This window comes from Epinephelus moara, chromosome 7 (genome assembly GCF_006386435.1).
Source record: "Epinephelus moara isolate mb chromosome 7, YSFRI_EMoa_1.0, whole genome shotgun sequence".
NCBI lineage: Eukaryota > Metazoa > Chordata > Actinopteri > Perciformes > Serranidae > Epinephelus > Epinephelus moara.
Genome location: NC_065512.1, coordinates 4,322,658 through 4,327,053, shown reverse-complemented (window position 1 = coordinate 4,327,053; position 4,396 = coordinate 4,322,658).

Sequence of the window (4,396 nt, the reverse complement as noted above, 5' to 3'; positions counted from 1 at the left end):
CACTCGTGAACAAGATCCCAAGATACTTAAACTCCTCCACCTGAGGAAGGACCTCCCCCCGACCTGGAGTGGGCAATCCACCCTTTTCCGGCTGAGGACCATGGCCTCAGACTTGGAGGTGCTGATTCTCATCCCAGTGGCATCATAAAAATACGGAAATATTTAACATGAGACTACTTTATTCAGTGTTTTTACCGGATTAGATCACCTGCTCCGTTTGTTTCGGAGAGGGAGAGACCTCTGTGGATAATTCAGCTTCTTGTAAAAACCTCCTGAATATCTGGATCTTAAGTTATGAAAGAAAAAAGGTGAGCACACATTAGCAGGTGCTAAGCTAACGTCTCTGATATGCCAAACAGTGTTCAGAAAAACACCGATTTGTAGCGTGAAACTGGTTTATTCAGTGTTTTTACTGGTTTTAATCAGGTGTTTCTTTTAGAGAGGCAGAGACCTCTGTGGATAGTTTGGCTTCTGGTAAAAACCTCCCGAACACTGAACACTGAAGGAATCCTAAGTGGAATATTAGGGCTGTCAAACGACAAATTGTTTTAGTCGTTGATGAGTGATTTTTTGCTTTAATCGTTCTATTTGCTGAATTTCAATAGTCAATCATGATTAATCGCATTAATTCCATTATTTTGCATTTCAAAACAGTTTTGAAGTCCGTGTTAAAAAGGTGAAGCAGTTCTTACCAAAGTGTTTTCAGTGGGAATCAAATGAATGCAAAGAGTTTTCAAGAGTTCCAGTTTAGCTGCTGTCTCTGATTCATGCAAGTCCTGTATGTTTGACACCACTGTTCCCTGTTAGCGTGAGACATATGACTGGTCAAAGCCAAATCCTCCATCATATTGACTGGTCTGGAGTCAGTTGCCACCCATGTAGCAGCGCTGTAGTTAACCTCTTTGATTTAGTTTCACCCACAGGTCTGTGTGATCTCTGCTCTGGTGGCTTTGGTGCGTTTGGTGTGGTCGCCCGCTGACATCAGTCTGATTAGCATCACATACAATGCAATTTGCTGCTTCTCATAAAAGACATTCACATATCCAGGCAGGGGGAGCCCAATAATTGTTTGTGCTGTGTTGACCACCCTCTGCAAAGACGCCCAGTCTGCTGTCCACTACAGTCCACTTGAGGTCCTCGCTGATGTGGGTTTCCAGAATCTAAAACTAGGCACCTTCTCCTCTCCTATTCAGAGTGATAGGTGCTCCTCCTGTCGCCATCTGAAGTCAATGAGGAGCTTCAGAAGTGCAGAGGTGTCTTATTTTCTGAGGTGAACAGTACCATCGATGTACGACTTTGAAATGGATGAGACTGTGTCTCTAATGCAGTATGAGATGGTGTGTTTGTATTTTAAACTAAATTGCAATGTCTCATCAGAGAGTTTAACATCCCAGTGCTCCTCCCATGCTGATTTGGCGATATCCCATGGGGAGGATTACCAACATTTTAACAGTATTATTCACAAACAGAGGGATAAACACCAGCAAACACATTAACCCAAACTGTGCTCTTATTGGTGGCACAGAACAGCCTATACACCTTCTATTAATAATCCTTACAATAAACCTTACATAGCTCATGTTTATTTTAAAGATATGTTTCAGATCCTCTCATTTCTCTCTGCCCTCATTCCCTGTCGTCTCAAGACTGTCAGCTGATAACAAAGATGTAAAAGACCTCAGAAAGTCTCTGTTTCTGAACATTCATGTTACTTTGAACTCTGGCGGATCCCAGAGCCTCACACATGCATCCTGAGCCCCCACAATCAAAGAAAGAAACGGTTTTCCATCACAGACAGTTATTTTTAGTGAACTTCGTTTCTGCAATTCACCTCGGCACCCGGGGGAGAGATTCTGAGCACCCCCGGTACCTGCGGACGAGAAAACAATCTAGCACAGAGTCTGGGAGTGGGAACATTTAACGGGAGATTGCAGACGATTTCACTGTTGAGGGAACTTGCGGGGGCTGTGGGTGGATGGCGGTTAGCAGTTGCCTAGGCCACAGCTCCGAGTCCCCGGGCCCCACAACACTGCCATCTGAATCCAATCCACGCTCTGACGGATTGGGAGGCAAATTGACAGTGTCAGATTTCATATCGCAGCGAGCTGCAGAGGGGCCAGGAGCAGGGATGTGGTCTAATAAAGAGAGGACAGTGTGTGTAAAGGTGGTGGGGGAGCGTGTGCGTGCAGCCGCATGCAGATGCATTGACACCTACATGAAATGAAGAAAAAGAGCAACCCCAGCACTGTCGTGCCTCTCACTGCCCGTGCAGCTGCACTAACCTTTGTGCAGGCTGGGGAGCAGGCGGCGTGGTATTGGAAAGTGGTTGCGGTGACTAAGCCTGGCGTGTCAATCTGGGCTGTACAAGCCTCTGGCTATCACAGCTCAGACAGGAGTGATGAGAGCAACATAAGTGCCATATGTCAACCAGCAAAACCAGCCAACATGACTAACCTCTGTTCAGGATTAATGTGACAGCAGAGCCTCACTGCACCCCGTCATGTGTTGGTGTGCATGTGAGCAGCAATCACTGCAACAAATGAGAGAATCAGGAGAAAGAAAGACGCTGTGTGTTTGTTGGATAACAATATTTCATTATTTGCACAGCAGACTGCACCGAGTCTGCTCTGATGGTTGTCATCTGCCCTCTAGTGGCCATAGAGATCACTGCTTCACACCAAACTTGAACTGAATGCACTTTATTTCGAACATTTAGGAAGAAAAATACTATGCATGTGTAAAAAACAAAAACATATGAACATATTAATAGATTTTCAATAAGCAACATCATTTTGAACTGAGTATTGAGGGTTTAAAATAGGACAGGGGTTGAACTAGACAGGTTTGCTTCGTCCTGCTCCTTAATGGACAGGAAGTGTAAATTGAAGACAGACTGGATCACTGTTTTTAAATTATATCTAAAATACCTCAAATTCAGCTCGAACCTGAACCACTCATTATTATTCTGAATGTCTGATGATGTCAGAAAATTGAGCAACACCCAGCAATATTTTCTACAGCCTCATTATTGCAGAGAAACTGCTCCTTATGCATTGGAAGAAGAAAGAAGTCTCCTCTGCGGAGATGTGACACACTAAGATACACTCTTATAGTCAAATCAGCATTTTTATTTGCATCTTATTCTATGTGTACTGTTCAGTAAAGTTACATTTGGAAAAAAGGAAGAAGAGGATATTATGATCCAACTGCATGTATGTGTATTGAGATACAGTGCTTGCTCATTTATATGGTTATATGTGTATCGACTGGTGAACCAGGTGAGAGTGGACTCAAACGCATGACTCTGGAGAGAGTTCAGGTAAAAAGTTAGGTTCAGTGGAGGCAAACAAATCCAATAGGGATGAGGCAGAGTCAATCAACAAGCTAAATACAAAAAACCAAGAAAAGGACACAGGGAAACAAAAGGCTGGAATGCTACACACACATGGAGCTAAGTTGAATTGGCAAGAGAGAAACAAGACACACACGAAATACTGTGGTGAGGGGAAGGATGACGAGACACAGGTGAGGCTGATCAGGGCAGGACAGACAATCAGACACAGGTGAAGTCATTAAAAGGGAGGGAAAACACACAGGGGCAGGAAGTGAAGAGATCTGAAATGAGAGGAGAAGGGAGTTTCAAAGTAAAACAGGAAACAATATAACAAATATGTACTATTGTACACGTATGTGCATAATTTAGTTTCAGTTGTTATTACCTAGGAAATCACTTCACACATCTATTAAAACAAGGTTTTGCCTGATGAAGGTCTAGTACCGAAACGTTGCAAATAAATTTTATATTGCAAGTTAGACAGTGTGCGGGAGTCCTTTTGCAGTTGTTATTACCTGACACGCTCAGGCCTCCATAGTCAATATGTAAAACATTTGATACTCACCTTTAGGGGTATCCCACCTATAGTCTCCCGCCTTACCTCTCCCCTTTTGTGACATTGCTCTTGTAGTTATTTCCACAGTAATTTTGTTTTAGCGCTGTTTATGAGTTCATTTTTCAGCCTAAACTTATTGTATAATACGCTAACGTATTCCTGTCACTTAAAGGGACAGTGCACCCAAAAATGAAAATTCAGCCATTATCTACTCACCCATATGCCGACGGAAGCCCTGGTGAAGTTTTAGAGTCCTTACGTCCCTTGCGGAGATCGGCGGGTGGAGCGGCTAGCACACCTAATGGTAGACTGCGCCCCAGACTAACGTCCAAGAACACAAAATTGAATCCACAAAGTATCTCCATACTGCACATCCATAGTGATCCAAGTGTGCTGCAGCCCCGACATAAAAAGTTGTTTGGAAAAACGTCATATGAACTCTGTTTTTAGCCTCACTGTAGCCTGTAGCTCTGACTGCTTCTCTGTGCTCCGCGCTCACGTGTGCG